The sequence below is a fragment of the Salvelinus alpinus genome, chromosome 4, assembly GCF_045679555.1.
Source record: "Salvelinus alpinus chromosome 4, SLU_Salpinus.1, whole genome shotgun sequence".
NCBI lineage: Eukaryota > Metazoa > Chordata > Actinopteri > Salmoniformes > Salmonidae > Salvelinus > Salvelinus alpinus.
Genome location: NC_092089.1, coordinates 93,996,673 through 94,013,329, shown reverse-complemented (window position 1 = coordinate 94,013,329; position 16,657 = coordinate 93,996,673). Strand labels below are relative to the sequence as shown.

Sequence of the window (16,657 nt, the reverse complement as noted above, 5' to 3'; positions counted from 1 at the left end):
ATACGTTTTCCCCTAGCCTTCCCCCACCAACACTGCAGGCAGCGATACGTTTTCCCCTAGCCCTCCCCCACCAACACTGCAGGCAGCGATACGTTTTCCCCTAGCCTTCCCCCACCAACGCTGCAGGCAGCGATACGTTTTCCCCTAGCCTTCCCCCACCAACGCTGCAGGCAGCGATACGTTTTCCCCTAGCCCTCCCCCACCAACACTGCAGGCAGCGATACGTTTTCCCCTAGCCCTCCCCCACCAACGCTGCAGGCAGCGATACGTTTTCCCCTAGCCTTCCCCCACCAACGCTGCAGGTAACGATACGTTTTCCCCTAGCCTTCCCCCACCAACGCTGCAGGCAGCGATACGTTTTCCCCTAGCCTTCCCCCACCAACGCTGCAGGCAGCGATACGTTTTCCCCTAGCCCTCCCCCACCAACACTGCAGGCAGCGATACGTTTTCCCCTAGCCCTCCCCCACCAACGCTGCAGGCAGCGATACGTTTTCCCCTAGCCTTCCCCCACCAACGCTGCAGGTAACGATACGTTTTCCCCTAGCCCTCCCCCACCAACGCTGCAGGTAGCGATACGTTTTCCCCTAGCCTTCCCCCACCAACGCTGCAGGTAACGATACGTTTTCCCCTAGCCTTCCCCCACCAACGCTGCAGGTAACGATACGTTTTCCCCTAGCCTTCCCCCACCAACGCTGCAGGTAACGATACGTTTTCCCCTAGCCTTCCCCCACCAACGCTGCAGGCAGCGATACGTTTTCCCCTAGCCTTCCCCCACCAACGCTGCAGGTAACGATACGTTTTCCCCTAGCCTTCCCCCACCAACGCTGCAGTCAGCGATACGTTTTCCCCTAGCCTTCCCCCACCAGCGCTGCAGGCAGCGATACGTTTTCCCCTAGCCTTCCCCCACCAACGCTGCAGGTAACGATACGTTTTCCCCTAGCCTTCCCCCACCAACGCTGCAGGCAGCGATACGTTTTCCCCTAGCCTTCCCCCACCAACGCTGCAGGCAGCGATACGTTTTCCCCTAGCCTTCCCCCACCAACGCTGCAGGTAGCGATACGTTTTCCCCTAGCCTTCCCGCACCAGCGCTGTGCTCCGTTCAGTACATGTTCTGTCTCTGCCTTCATTTACTCTCCTCCACGGATCTGATAGAACTGGGTAAGTGCAGTGGCGATTTTAGCTTGTAAATCTTGGTTGGGCAAACTAAGCCACTACAGAACACAACACAAACACTACACAACACAAAATTTAACAATACATTAATTGCACTATAATGGTGACAAACGGTGCCCACAAACTGTTAGGGCCTACATAAAGCTGTCCCAACAGCAGAGTCCCAACAGCAGTCCCAAAACCTTACCGCTGCTACACCTGGCTATCAGGGGAGCCTTGTCTGGCAGAGAAACAGTTCATTCAGCCTCATTTACTGCATTTTAAAAAACATAGCCGATATGGCTGACTTGCTTAAACAACTGTGGTTTCTACTGACAATTGAGATGTACAAACTATGGCATAAGGGAATGATGAGCGGATAAGAGGCAATCTGAAATTTTGATTATTAAGACATTAATGAGCGAGCTAGGATGGACGTAGTCAATATAACTATTTGTTCAGCACTTTTGAAATGTACAGTTACAGAATTCAGAACATGGGCCGTTCTTACAGTATGCTCCCTGTACACCAAGTCAGAACCGTAGGATAAATAAAGGGGGCATATAAGCAGAGAATGAAAGATCTTACAATAAGGAGCTCCCGAGTTCCTGACTTGGAATTCCTAGTTGGATGACCGCTCAAAGCGTATTTTCCCAGTCGGAGCTAGTTTTTTTCAGAGTTCCCAGTTGTCTTGAACTCACTGAAGTCTGAGATTTCCCAGTTCCAAGTTTCCAGTTGTTTTGAACGCGGCAGAAGTCATGCTGGATTGACAGCATGGCCAATGTATTCAACCTTTTCTGGCCAATGTTGAATGTTTATCCTTTTAAGCTTGGAAAAGAGACCCTTAAACTCAGACTTGGACCACACACCCACTGCACTGAATAGAAGGCTAGTGATTGCTTTGCAACGCTTGCAGTTAGCCACTGATTCCTTCCGAACTAATCATTGTTGAATTTGCGATTTCCAACTTTTGTATTGTTTATGTCCAATGGCCGATGAGCACTGACACGTTTTTATCAATAATTTATCTTCGTAATTTATTTTCATATGACAAAGATTGAAAAGGATTTGCCAGTAGATTGTCGACTTGATTCATGATGATATGATGACTGCTAGCTTGCTAACTAAGATTTTGAAAGAATGATGTTGACATGATCAGTCCAATCAAAGCATTGACATAATTGTATCTGTGACCAATGACCTTGAGCCTTTTTGGATGGATACTTCTAATGTAACTCTATAGCAGCACCCAAGGGGCTTGAATTTTCAAGCTCTACCCCTAGACTTGGCGGTGACGTAGTGTCCCCATGAGTGACAGAACACTGAGCCAATCATGGCGCAACTAGAGAACATTACCAACCCCTACGCTCCGTATTTACCATTGCCTGCCCCACCACCACAGAAAGCACTGAGCTAGGCTGAAACACCTGCATTTTGGAGCTGCCTGACTCAAGAAAGCAAAAAAATGTTTTTATACGGCTTTATTAACTCAAAGATTTTATTTTTTTTTTACATTGTTTGCAAACTGATATGTGACATATTATTGCCAAAATAACATGCAAACAGGCAACAAACCTTTTTTTAGTGGTGTTCAAAACACCTGCCCTGAATGACGGGTCGCTACTGGATAAGTAATAGTAATTTTGCAGAGGTTACGAAAGGCTATTACTTTCTTAGTTAGGCCCACACCTATATCCTGTCGTTTACTGCAACATCTGTGATTGGAAGTGGACAAGGCCATATGGGAAAGGAGCAGCACTCCTGGAATGGGCCTCAGCCCTAACACCATTTGTCTGCAGCTGTTTCCATCTCCCAAGCTGTTTTACTGTGCCATGACCAATGCTTTCTCTCTCCAACTACAACTTCCTGTTTCCGTTGAGTGAAAGATAATCATTTTGATGTTGATACCTCACTCTCATCTACAATACGTTCTCATGATGTTTTAAAAATAAGCCTTTTGAGACAGTCTGTGTGGGATAGGGGTTTTGTAGACACGGGTTGGTTTTCAATTTCTCTTGCACTGGTCTTTCTTGACAGTTTGTGCTTGTTGTTGGACCACGTCTCTCTCTCTCTCTCTCCCTCTATCTCTGTCTGTTTATAACATAAAGGTACTTGCAGGCTTGGTACGGCTGTGTGTGTGCGTGCACAAGCACGTGTGTGTGTGTGTGTGTGTGTGTGTGTGTGTGTGTGTGTGTGTGTGTGTGTGTGTGTGTGTGTGTGTGTGTGTGTGTGTGTGTGTGTGTGTGTGTGTGTGTGTGTGTGTGTGTGTGTGTGTGTGTGTGTGTGTGTGTGTGTGGTAGTAGTACAGGGCTCGATCACCCACAGGACTCAGTTAGTGTTATTCTTCCCCTTACCTTGTTCTCAGACTATGATCATGAGCTTTGGCTAAACAAACAGAGAATAAGTAACTTGTTATTCCTGAAATTCTATCTCCCTGATCCTCTAATCCAAGGCCATATTGCCTTGAGATGGACATTAAGACATGGAGGCAATTCCTGATCATCTTTTGGTGTGAATCACAAAAGTAGTGCACTATAAACCCTAGTCTAAAGGAGTGCAATATACAGGGAATAGGGTGCCATTTGGGAAGCAACCCTGGACTGTGGTGTCTAGTGTCTGTCTGTGCATTAGAACCGGGTCAGAGATACCAGCACCTCGGTCGCTCACCACTGGGTCTGACTCCTCTTAAATCAGAGAAACCAGTCCCTCGGTCCCTCACCACTGGGTCTGACTCCTCTTAAATCAGAGAAACCAGTCCCTCGGTCCCTCACCACTGGGTCTGACTCCTCTTAAATCAGAGAAACCAGTCCCTCGGTCCCTCACCACTGGGTCTGACTCCTCTTAAATCAGAGAAACCAGTCCCTCGGTCCCTCACCACTGGGTCTGACTCCTCTTAAACCAGAGAAACCAGTCCCTCGGTCCCTCACCACTGGGTCTGACTCCTCTTAGATCAGAGAAACTATTTTTATTGGCCTGGCACGTTTCCCTGACTCAGTCCTATCGAACCACACTCTGTAGTAGAGGTACAGTAACTAGTACAGTAACATGGGTTTAAATACTATTCAAAATACTTTACATTTCAAATACTTTATCTGGACTTGATTGAACTTGCCTGGATGGCACAATGGAACCAATAGAATAGTCACAAGGGTGCAAAACTCACAAGTCTGGCACTCTAGGCAGACAAGAGAAAACACTCATTTTTAAACCAACCAGCCTTCCAACCAGCCTTCCAACCAGCCTTCCAACCAGCCTTCCAACCAGCCTTCCAACCAGCCAGCCAACCAGCCAGCCAACCAGCCTTCCAACCAGCCTTCCAACCTGCCTTCCAACCTGCCTTCCAACCTGCCTTCCAACCTGCCTTCCAACCAACCAGCCTTCCAACCAACCAGCCTTCCAACCAGCCTTCCAACCAGCCTTCCAACCAGCCTTCCAACCAGCCTTCCAAACCGGCCTTCCAACCAACCAGCCAACCAGCCAGCCAACCAGCCTTCCAACCTGCCTTCCAACCAGCCTTCCAACCAGCCTTCCAACCAGCCTTCCAACCAGCCTTCCAACCAGCCAGCCAACCAGCCTTCCAACCTGCCTTCCAACCAGCCTTCCAACCAACCAGCCAGCCAACCTGCCTTCCAACCTGCCTTCCAACCTGCCTTCCAACCTGCCTTCCAACCAGCCAGCCAGGCAGGCAGGTACACACATGCAAGTGATGATGAGAAGGAACTGTAATGAAAGTAGTAAAAGTACAGGAAGCTGCTCATGTGACAGGTTTACGAGTTGCATCTTCCTCTTCCTCCCTCCTTCTCCTCCTCTCTCATCGTACTCTCTTCTCTCCCTCTTCCTCCCTCCTCCTCATCTTCTCTCTTTCCCTCTCTCTCTTCCTCTTCCTCCCTCCTCCTCTTCTGTCCTTCTCTTCTTCACCGCTCTGTTACTAGCTCCTCCCCAGCCCTCTTTCTCTCTCCTCTTCCTCTACTCTCTATCCTCCTCTCCCTCATCTTCCTCCTTTTCCTCCCTTCTTCTCATTTCTCCTCTACCTCTCATTTACCTCTCCTTTCCTCTTCTCTCCCTCTATCCTCCTCTTCCTCCCACCTCATACTCTCTCTTCTTCCTCTCTACCTCTTGATCTTCCTCTCTTCTCTACCTCTCTCCTCTTCCTTTCCTCCCTCTTCCTCTCTCCTTTTCTTCTTTCCTCTTGGCTGAAAACAAGCCAAGGAATCACCAGTTTGTAAAGCAAACACAGCAGGATCTGTGTGAGCAAAAAGCCAAGCCTAGCGACTGGAGAAATAGTGTAATGGCCTAATGCCCCGTGTGTGTGTGTGTGTGTGTCCAGGAGCATCAGGTGGGAGTGTGAGCGGGGAGGGGAAAGATTGAGGTTAACTCCTCAGAGGCATGTAGAATTGGTGGGATTGTATGCATCACAAATGCCACCCTATGCCCTATTTAGTGCACTACTTTTGACCAGAACTCATAAATCTCTTGTCAAAGTAGTGCACTATTAAAGGAATAGGGTGGCATTTGGGGCACAATCCCTCATCATCCCCTCCTCATCCCTTCATCATCCACTCATCATCCCCTCCCTATCCCCTTATCATCCCAGGCTGTCTGTGCTGAATCATGGTAATTGTCTCTTCAGTGTGTCTGTGAGCATATGGAAAGGTTTAGCAGACACAGAACATACAGTATATCCTTATAGAGGCCAGAACAATACAGAATGACATGAAACACTCTGATCTGATCTCTGTATTCATACCTTGACCTCTCTGGTCTACGTAATACATCTGATCTGTATAGTCATATGTGACCTCTCTGTGTCACAGGTTGGAATACCACACATTCCAAACATTAAGAGGCTGTGTGTGTGTGTGTGTGCGTGCGTGCGTGTGTGTGTGCGTGTGTGTGTGTGTGCGTGCACAATTACATTGATTGTGTTACAGTTTGTGCATGCTGAGCCCATTAGAATACAATTTGACACAAAGACATGCTCTCTCAGGCTTTTGAGGAATGTGATGTTTGAATTGATATATGGATTTGGGTTAGCACAGTTGAATTTAAATATGAAATGAAGTTAGCACAGTTGAATTTAAATATGAAATGAAGTTAGCACAGTTGAATTTAAATATGAAATGAAGTTAGCACAGTTGAATTTAAATATGAAATGAAGTTAGCACAGTTGAATTTAAATATGAAATGAAGTTAGCACAGTTGAATTTAAATATGAAATGAAGTTAGCACAGTTGAATTTAAATATGAAATGAAGTTAGCACAGTTGAATTTAAATATGAAATGAAGTTAGCACAGTTGAATTTAAATATGAAATGAAGTTAGCACAGTTGAATTTAAATATGAAATGAAGTTAGCACAGTTGAATTTAAATATGAAATGAAGTTAGCACGGTTGAATTTAAATATGAAATGAAGTTAGCACGGTTGAATTTAAATATGAAATGAAGTTAGCACGGTTGAATTTAAATATGAAATGAAGTTAGCACGGTTGAATTTAAATATGAAATGAAGTTAGCACGGTTGAATTTAAATATGAAATGAAGTTAGCACGGTTGAATTTAAATATGAAATGAAGTTAGCACGGTTGAATTTAAATATGAAATGAAGTTAGCACAGTTGAATTTAAATATGAAATGAAGTTAGCACAGTTGAATTTAAATATGAAATGAAGTTAGCACAGTTGAATTTAAATATGAAATGAAGTTAGCACAGTTGAATTTAAATATGAAATGAAGTTAGCACAGTTGAATTTAAATATGAAATGAAGTTAGCACAGTTGAATTTAAATATGAAATGAAGTTAGCACAGTTGAATTTAAATATGAAATGAAGTTAGCACAGTTGAATTTAAATATGAAATGAAGTTAGCACAGTTGAATTTAAATATGAAATGAAGTTAGCACGGTTGAATTTAAATATGAAATGAAGTTAGCACGGTTGAATTTAAATATGAAATGAAGTTAGCACGGTTGAATTTAAATATGAAATGAAGTTAGCACGGTTGAATTTAAATATGAAATGAAGTTAGCACGGTTGAATTTAAATATGAAATGAAGTTAGCACAGTTGAATTTAAATATGAAATGAAGTTAGCACGGTTGAATTTAAATATGAAATGAAGTTAGCACGGTTGAATTTAAATATGAAATGAAGTTAGCACGGTTGAATTTAAATATGAAATGAAGTTAGCACGGTTGAATTTAAATATGAAATGAAGTTAGCACGGTTGAATTTAAATATGAAATGAAGTTAGCACGGTTGAATTTAAATATGATTTGAAGTTAGCAGAATTGAAATTAAATATGAATTGAAGTTAGAAGGTTTTAAATTATATATGAATTGAAGTTAGCAGGGTTGAATTTAAACATGAATTGAAGTTAGCAGGACTGATTTTAAATATGAATTGAAGTTAGCACAGTAGAATTTAAATATGAATTGAAGTTAGCAGGACTGATTTTAAATATGAATTGAAGTTAGCACAGTAGAATTTAAATATGAATTGAAGTTAGCAGGGTTGATTTGAAATATGAATTTAAGTTGCATAGGCGAGAGAGAGAGAAGGGGGGAGAGAGAGGTTTATAGAGAGGCAGGGAGAGATGTAGGGAGGGAGAGAGAGGGGGTTATCGAGAGGCAGGGAGAGATGTAGGGAGGGAGAGAGAGGGGGTTATCGAGAGGCAGGGAGAGATGTAGGGAGGGAGAGAGGGGGTTATAGAGAGGCAGGGAGAGATGTAGGGAGGGAGAGAGGGGGTTATAGAGAGGCAGGGAGAGATGTAGGGAGGGAGAGAGGGGGGGTTATCGAGAGGCAGGGAGAGATGTAGGGAGGGAGAGAGGGGGTTATCGAGAGGCAGAGAGAGATGTAGGGAGGGAGAGAGAGGGTTATCGAGAGGCAGGGAGAGATGTAGGGAGGGAGAGAGGGGGTTATCAAGAGGCAGGGAGAGATGTAGGGAGGGAGAGAGGGGGTTATCGAGAGGCAGGGAGAGATGTAGGGAGGGAGAGAGGGGGGGTTATCGAGAGGCAGGGAGAGATGTAGGGAGAGAGAGAGAGGGGGTTATCGAGAGGCAGGGAGAGATGTAGGGAGGGAGAGAGGGGGGGTTATTGAGAGGCAGGGAGAGATGTAGGGAGGGAGAGAGGGGGTTATCGAGAGGCAGGGAGAGATGTAGGGAGGGAGAGAGAGAGGGGAGGAACAGAAAGGGAGCACCCTCAGTGGGGTTGAAATAAACACCTTCATCCATTTTTCAGGGAAAAGCAGAGAAGAGATAAAGCCTGAAAACCAGATGCTCTTGCCGACCCTGCTCAGGTGTTTATTACACCTGCTATGTTAGATTAGATAGGGAGGGGGACAGGGAGACAGAGGGAGGGGGACAGGGAGACAGGGAGAGAGGGAGGGGGACAGGGAGAGAGAGAGGGAGGGAGGGAGACAGGGAGAGAGGGAGGGGGACAGGGAGAGAGGGAGGGGGACAGGGAGACAGGGAGAGAGGGAGGGGGACAGGGAGACAGGGAGAGAGGGAGGGGAACAGGGAGAGAGGGAGGGGGACAGGGGGACAATAGAAACTGACCTTGGATCAGCATCTAGGTGTTCCTACTCTGTTTACTTCCTAACCGTCTGACAGACTGAGACAAGGTCTGCAGACCAAGTGGCACCATATTCCCTACATAGTGCCCTATGACCCCCTATTCCCTACCTAGTACCCTATGGGCTCTGGTCAAAAGTAGTGCACTATAAAAGTAATAGGCTGCCGTCTGGGACACATACAAGGTCAGTGCAAAGGTCAGGCGTTATGAGGTCATGAGTGAGCTCCAGTGTTCCGGGGGACCCCCTGTTACTCTGACCAACACAGTACTCAATCAAGCCCCCCCCTACAACCAATAACTCCCACAGACAGACAAAGAGGCTACTATTTCTCGTGTGTGTGTGTGTGTGTGTGTTAGACACAGTCACATATCTATGTGCTGATATCATGGGGTAGAGTGCAGATAGCAGACCTCTATTATACTGAATGAGACTTAGATCACTGGACTCTTTGTCTGCTTAACGGCTGACTCAACTCCTCCATGACACTCCGAGAGAGAGAGAGAGAGAGAGAGAGAGAGAGAGAGAGAGAGAGAGAGAGAGAGAGAGAGAGAGAGAGAGAGAGAGAGAGAGAGAGAGAGAGAGAGAGAGAGAGAGAGAGAGAGAGAGAGAGAGAGAGAGAGAGAGAGAGAGAGAGAGAGAGAGAGAGAGAGAGAGAGAGAGAGAGAGAGAGAGAGAGAGAGAGAGGCTGTCTAGAGGTAGAAAGAAGCATTTTCTGTTCTTTGCCAGATAATGAGAAAGTCACTCATCTTCCTCCTCTTCAATGGACATAAGGTTGACTGCATGTTCCACTAGTCTGCAGGCCAGGCCTGTGTATCAGAGGGGTATGCAGCTAGTCTGCAGGCCAGGTCTGTGTATCAGAGGGGAGAACAGCTAGTCTGCAGGCCAGGCCTGTGTATCAGAGGGGAGAACAGCTAGTCTGCAGGCCAGGTCTGTGTATCAGAGGGGAGAGCAGCTAGTCTACAGGCCAGGTCTGTGTATCAGAGGGGTATGCAGCTAGTCTGCAGGCCAGGTCTGTGTATCAGAGGGGAGAACAGCTAGTCTGCAGGCCAGGCCTGTGTATCAGAGGGGAGAACAGCTAGTCTGCAGGCCAGGTCTGTGTATCAGAGGGGAGAGCAGCTAGTCTACAGGCCAGGTCTGTGTATCAGAGGGGTATGCAGCTAGTCTGCAGGCCAGGTCTGTGTATCAGAGGGGAGAACAGCTAGTCTGGAGGCCAGGCCTGTGTATCAGAGGGGTATGCAGCTAGTCTGCAGGCCAGGTCTGTGTATCAGAGAGGAGAACAGCTAGTCTGCAGGCCAGGCCTGTGTATCAGAGGGGAGAGCAGCTAGTCTGCAGGCCAGGCCTGTGTATCAGAGGGGAGAGCAGCTAGTCTGCAGGCCAGGCCTGTGTATCAGAGGGGAGAGCAGCTAGTCTGCAGGCCAGGCCTGTGTATCAGAGGGGAGAACATCTAGTCTACAGGCCAGGTCTGTGTATCAGAGGGGAGAACAGCTAGTCTGCAGGCCAGGTCTGTGTATTAGAGGGGAGAGCAGCTAGTGTGCAGGCCAGGCCTGTGTATCAGAGGGGAGAGCAACTAGTCTACAGGCCAGGTCTGTGTATCAGAGGGGAGAGCAGCTAGTCTGCAGGCCAGGCCTGTGTATCAGAGGGGAGAGCAGCTAGTCTGCAGGCCAGGCCTGTGTATCAGAGGGGAGAGCAGCTAGTCTGCAGGCCAGGCCTGTGTATCAGAGGGGAGAGCAGCTAGTCTTCAGGCCAGGTCTGTGTATCAGAGGGGAGAACAGCTAGTCTACAGGCCAGGCCTGTGTATCAGAGGGGTATGCAGCTAGTCTGCAGGCCAGGCCTGTGTATCAGAGGGGTATGCAGCTAGTCTGCAGGCCAGGCCTGTGTATCAGAGGGGAAAGCTGGATAGTGTATATGTTTTCTGAGCTCCTGTAAGGGAATGTGTCCCAAATGGCACCCTATTGTCTATATAGGGCACTACTTCTGACCAAATGGCCCTGGTGAAAATTATTCCACTACATAGTGAATAGGGGGCCATTTTTGACGCAGCCTTGGGTGGGTGTCCCTGCCCTGTGCTAGCAATAGTGGTGGACAAATACTGTTGTGTTTAACTGCTGGTATCACCTTCCTCTCCCACGTGTAGACTGCACATTCAGTCAGTGTGGAGATGTAGAGGACAACAGGAGAGGAGCAGTAGAGGACAACAGGAGAGGGGCAGTAGAGGACAACAGGAGAGGAGCAGTAGAGGACAACAGGAGAGGGGCAGTAGAGGACAACAGGAGAGGGGCAGTAGAGGACAACAGGAGGGGGGCAGTAGAGGACAACAGGAGAGGAGCAGTAGAGGACAACAGGAGGAGGGCAGTAGAGGACAACAGGAGGGGGCAGTAGAGGACAACAGGAGAGGGGCAGTAGAGGACAACAGGAGGGGGCAGTAGAGGACAACAGGAGAGGGGCAGTAGAGGACAACAGGAGAGGGGCAGTAGAGGACAACAGGAGAGGGGCAGTGGATGACAACAGGAGAGGGGCAGTAGAGGACAACAGGAGAGGAGCAGTAGAGGACAACAGGAGAGGAGCAGTAGAGGACAACAGGAGAGGAGCAGTAGAGGACAACAGGAGAGGAGCAGTAGAGGACAACAGGAGGGGGGCAGTGGAGGACAACAGGAGAGGAGCAGTGGAGGACAACAGGAGAGGAGCAGAAGAGGATAACAGGAGAGGGGCAGAAGAGGACAACAGGAGAGGGGCAGTAGAGGACAACAGGAGAGGGGCAGTAGAGGACAACAGGAGAGGGGCAGTAGAGGACAACAGGATAGGGGCAGTAGAGGACAACAGGAGAGGAGCAGTAGAGGACAACAGGAGAGGAGCAGTAGAGGACAACAGGAGAGGGGCAGTAGAGGACAACAGGAGAGGAGCAGTAGAGGACAACAGGAGAGGAGCAGTAGAGGACAACAGGAGAGGGCTAGTGGAGGACAACAGGAGAGGGGCAGTAGAGGACAACAGGAGAGGAGCAGTGGAGGACAACAGGAGAGGAGCAGTGGAGGACAACAGGAGGGGGGCAGTAGAGGACAACAGGAGAGGACCAGTAGAGGACAACAGGAGAGGGCTAGTGGAGGACAACAGGAGAGGGGCAGTAGAGGACAACAGGAGAGGAGCAGTAGAGGACAACAGGAGAGGAGCAGTGGAGGACAACAGGAGGGGGGCAGTAGAGGACAACAGGAGAGGGGCAGTAGAGGACAACAGGAGAGGGGTAGTGGAGGACAACAGGAGAGGGGCAGTGGAGGACAACAGGAGAGGGGCAGTTATGCCTGAAACTGGTGGGTTTAGTGACTGGTGGAGTGGTGGGTTTAGGGAGGGGTGGAGTGGTGGGTTTAGGGAGGGGTGGAGTGGTGGGTTTAGGGAGTGGTGGGTTTAGGGAGGGGTGGGTTTAGGGAGTGGTGGGTTTAGGGAGTGGTGGGTTTAGGGAGTGGTGGAGTGGTGGGTTTAGGGAGGGGTGGAGTGGTGGGTTTAGGGAGGGGTGGAGTGGTGGGTTTAGGGAGGGGTGGAGTGGTGGGTTTAGGGAGGGGTGGAGTGGTGGGTTTAGGGAGGGGTGGAGTGGTGGGTTTAGGGAGGGGTGGAGTGGTGGGTTTAGGGAGTGGTGGGTTTAGGGAGGGGTGGGTTTAGGGAGGGGTTTGGTTTAGGGAGTGGTGGGTTTAGGGAGTGGTGGAGTGGTGGGTTTAGGGAGTGGTGGAGTGGTGGGTTTAGGGAGTGGTGGAGTGGTGGGTTTAGGGAGTGGTGGGTTTAGGGAGTGGTGGAGTGGTGGGTTTAGGGAGGGGTGGGTTTAGGGAGTGGTGGAGTGGTGGGTTTAGGGAGTGGTGGAGTGGTGGGTTTAGGGAGGGGTGGGTTTAGGGAGTGGTGGAGTGGTGGGTTTAGGGAGTGGTGGAGTGGTGGGTTTAGGGAGTGGTGGGTTTAGGGAGTGGTGGAGTGGTGGGTTTAGGGAGTGGTGGGTTTAGGGAGTGGTGTGTTTAGGGAGTGGTGGAGTGGTGGGTTTAGGGAGTGGTGGGTTTAGGGAGTGGTGGGTTTAGGAAGTGGTGGGTTTAGGGAGTGGTGGAGTGGGCCGGGTGGTGTGTGTATGAGAGTGAGACATTGCATTGCTTTGGCAATGTAAACATATGTTTCCTCTGCCAATAAAGCCCCTTAAATTGAGAGGGAGAGAGAGTGGTGCCTGTGTGTGTGTGTGTGTTTTTGTGCACATGTGAGAGTGTGTGTTTTTCAAGCTCAACAGTTTCCCATGTGTATCAACAATGGTCCACCACCCAAAGGACATCCAGCCAACCTGACACAACCGTGGAGCCCTGAGTGAGAGTACTCCTGTATGCATTACTGTGCTGATTAACATGTTAAGATATTGCAGTATGCAGTACAGTGTGTGGGCACACGTGCTTGGGGAAGTACTGTACCAGTCAAAAGTTTTGACACACCTACTCATTCCAGGGTTTTTCTACATTGTAGAATTATAGAGAAGACATCAAAACTGTGAAATAACACATATGAAATCCTGTAGTAACCAAAAACGTGTTAAATAAATCTAAATATTTTTTAGATTTGAGATTCTTCAAAGTAAGCCACCCTTTGCCTTGATGACAGCTTTGCACACTCTGCCTCAGCTCAGACTATACCAAACAGAATGTTTTCATCCCTACACTAGCATTACTAACAGTACTTTTACACTATGTATTAGTGCCGGGGAATACTGCTATCCAATGTTGCCTGATTCTATTGACAATTGTAAGCTCAGTCAGAGGCAAAATCACACTCAATATTCTCTAATGTAATCCAATTGTCAGGACATTCCCCAATCTGGCAACTGCTGTTATCAGCTGTCCTGGTGATGTTGTGCTGTCCAGACATTCTCTCTCTCTCTCTGTCTGTCTCTCTGTCTGTCTCTCTGTCTGTCTCTCTGTCTGTCTCTCTCTCTGTCTCTCTCTCTGTCTCTCTCTCTGTCTCTCTCTCTCTCTCTCTCTCTCTCTCTCTCTCTCTCTCTCTCTCTCTCTCTCTCTCTCTCTCTCTCTCTCTCTCTCTCTCTCTCTCTCTCTCTCTCTCTCTCTCTCTCTCTCTCTCTCTCTCTCTCTCTCTCTGTCTCTCTATCTGTCTCTCTCTCTGTCTCTCTCTCTCTCTCTCTCTCTCTGTCTCTCTCTCTCTCTCTCTCTGTCTCTCTCTCTGTCTCTCTCTCTGCCTCTCTCTCTGTCTCTCTCTCTCTCTCTCTCTGTCTCTCTCTGTCTCTCTCTGTCTCTCTCTGTCTCTCTCTCTGTCTCTCTCTCTTTCTCTCTCTCTCTCTCTCTCTCTCTCTCTCTCTCTCTCTCTCTCTCTCTCTCTCTCTCTCTCTCTCTCTCTCTCTCTCTCTCTCTCTGCCTCTCTGCCTCTGTCTCTCATGCTCTCTCTCTCTCTCTGTCTCTCGTGCTTTCTCTCTCTCTCTGTCTCTCGTGCTCTATCTCTCTCTCTCTCTGTCTCTCGTGCTCTCTCTCTGTGTCTCTCTCTCTCTCTGTGTCTCTCTCTCTCTCTCTCTCTCTGGGAGATGACAACATACACACTCTGGACATTCCTGGAATCTGAGCGGGGGGAGGACAGGAGGGGGAGGTGAGGAGGGAAAGGGGAGAGGGAAGGAGGAGGGGAGATTTATTTGACAATTTAAAAACAGTACAACCACATGCGGATATAATGTAATTAAAATCATTTAGGGTGACCCAAAAAAGAATGGGAAAAACAACTAGATAGTGTGTTTGGTGAATCCTCTCTCCATCTGAACACACCTATCTAGCTCAGAAACACATCCCAAAACCCCACGATGGGCAAGTTACCTTTTGAGATGTCATTGCTTTCTCCGTCCTTCCCCTTTATTACGTACAGGATATGTGCATCCATGTGTACGTGCACGTTCAGGTATCTGATGACTGGGAGGCTTGTGTCATCACAGCTACCTACAGATAACATTGAGAATTTTAAGATTCACGTGCCATGAGATAAATCAACTCTCTTTTGACTCACTCCAGATGAGATGTCGATATCTTATTGTCTGACCAAACCACCCATAACATCTGTCTCTCCAGAGCAGTCCAGTATCTGATGAACACACTGGGTTGTTTCATTCTTGTTGTCTGTGGATGTATTAAGTGTGGATGTGCATGTCCATTCCACCTGATAGTACATGGAAGAGTCTGGAACAGGCTAGATAGTAACCACCCTTTGGAGAGCAGTAGGCTGAGAGACTGAGAGAGCGGTGAGAGCAGTGGGCTGAGAGAGCAGTGGACTGAGAGACTGAGAGAGCGGTGAGAGCAGTGGACTGAGAAAGCAGTGGGCTGAGAGAGTAGTGGGCTGAGAGAGTAGAGAGAGTAGTGGGCTGAGAGAGTAGTGGGCTGAGAGAGTAGTGGGCTGAGAGAGTAGAGAGAGTAGTGGGCTGAGAGAGTAGTGGGCTGAGAGAGTAGTGGGCTGAGAGAGTAGAGAGAGTAGTGGGCTGAGAGAGTAGTGGGCTGAGAGAGTAGAGAGAGTAGTGGGCTGAGAGAGTAGAGAGAGTAGTGGGCTGAGAGAGCAGAGAGAGTAGTGGGCTGAGAGAGTAGAGAGAGTAGTGGGCTGAGACAGCAGAGAGAGTAGTGGGCTGAGACAGCAGAGAGAGTAGTGGGCTGAGACAGCAGAGAGAGTAGTGGGCTGAGAGAGTAGAGAGAGTAGTGGGCTGAGAGAGTAGAGAGAGTAGTGGGCTGAGACAGCAGAGAGAGTAGTGGGCTGAGAGAGTAGTGGGCTGAGAGAGTAGAGAGAGTAGTGGGCTGAGACAGCAGAGAGAGTAGTGGGCTGAGAGAGTAGAGAGAGTAGTGGGCTGAGACAGCAGAGAGAGTAGTGGGCTGAGAGAGTAGAGAGAGTAGTGGGCTGAGAGAGCAGAGAGAGTAGTGGGCTGAGACAGCAGAGAGAGTAGTGGGCTGAGAGAGCAGAGAGAGTAGTGGGCTGAGAGAGTAGTGGGCTGAGAGAGTAGAGAGAGTAGTGGGCTGAGACAGCAGAGAGAGTAGTGGGCTGAGACAGCAGAGAGAGTAGTGGGCTGAGACAGCAGAGAGAGTAGTGGGCTGAGAGAGCAGAGAGAGTAGTGGGCTGAGAGAGTAGTGGGCTGAGAGAGTAGAGAGAGTAGTGGGCTGAGAGAGTAGAGAGAGTAGTGGGCTGAGAGAGTAGAGAGAGTAGTGGGCTGAGAGAGTAGTGGGCTGAGAGAGTAGTGGGCTGAGAGAGTAGAGAGAGTAGTGGGCTGAGAGAGTAGTGGGCTGAGAGAGTAGAGAGAGTAGTGGGCTGAGAGAGTAGAGAGAGTAGTGGGCTGAGAGAGTAGAGAGAGTAGTGGGCTGAGAGAGTAGAGAGAGTAGTGGGCTGAGACAGCAGAGAGAGTAGTGGGCTGAGACAGCAGAGAGAGTAGTGGGCTGAGACAGCAGAGAGAGTAGTGGGCTGAGAGAGTAGAGAGAGTAGTGGGCTGAGAGAGTAGAGAGAGTAGTGGGCTGAGACAGCAGAGAGAGTAGTGGGCTGAGAGAGTAGTGGGCTGAGAGAGTAGAGAGAGTAGTGGGCTGAGACAGCAGAGAGAGTAGTGGGCTGAGAGAGTAGAGAGAGTAGTGGGCTGAGACAGCAGAGAGAGTAGTGGGCTGAGAGAGTAGAGAGAGTAGTGGGCTGAGAGAGCAGAGAGAGTAGTGGGCTGAGACAGCAGAGAGAGTAGTGGGCTGAGAGAGCAGAGAGAGTAGTGGGCTGAGAGAGTAGTGGGCTGAGAGAGTAGAGAGAGTAGTGGGCTGAGACAGCAGAGAGAGTAGTGGGCTGAGACAGCAGAGAGAGTAGTGGGCTGAGACAGCAGAGAGAGTAGTGGGCTGAGAGAGCAGAGAGAGTAGTGGGCTGAGAGAGTAGTGGGCTGAGAGAGTAGAGAGAGTAGTGGGCTGAGAGAGTAGAGAGAGTAGTGGG

At 48.8% G+C, this 16,657-nt stretch overlaps 1 protein-coding gene across 1 annotated transcript in view; it reads left to right on the top strand.

The window, feature by feature from the left end:
* The window catches only part of LOC139574688 (actin filament-associated protein 1-like 1), a 68,966-nt gene that overhangs the window by 1,659 nt on the left and 50,650 nt on the right, over positions 1-16,657 (top strand). The window lies entirely within an intron of this gene.